The following is a 386-nucleotide window of genomic DNA, read 5'->3' on the forward strand; positions in this document are numbered from 1 at the left end:
GGGTCAGGCAAACAGACACGACATAGAGACAAAATAATAGCAGCACTGTTGTCTAGGAATCTTGTGCTTGGGGGGCCGGGAGGTCGGAGAGATGAAGTAGTGACACGCAGAAGGCATTTTTTTATTTACTTTCACTTTCCTTCTTCGTAAAAGTAAACACGGAGGAAATCGAAAAAAATAGGTAAATGGCATTAGATGTTACGCTGGTTTACTTAGTTCTTGTAAGTAAGTAAACATGATTACTTGTTTTTGTAGCTTGTATAAATTGGATTAACTAATTTCTTGTAAACTGTATAAATTTCATTACTTTATTCTCGTAAATTAGTAGATTAGTTATTGCGCATTTCATTATCTAAACGCTGCTGAAAAACGACAAGAAAAATCTA

The sequence above is a fragment of the Penaeus monodon genome, chromosome 21 (genome assembly GCF_015228065.2).
Source record: "Penaeus monodon isolate SGIC_2016 chromosome 21, NSTDA_Pmon_1, whole genome shotgun sequence".
NCBI classification, from domain to species: Eukaryota; Metazoa; Arthropoda; class Malacostraca; order Decapoda; family Penaeidae; genus Penaeus; species Penaeus monodon.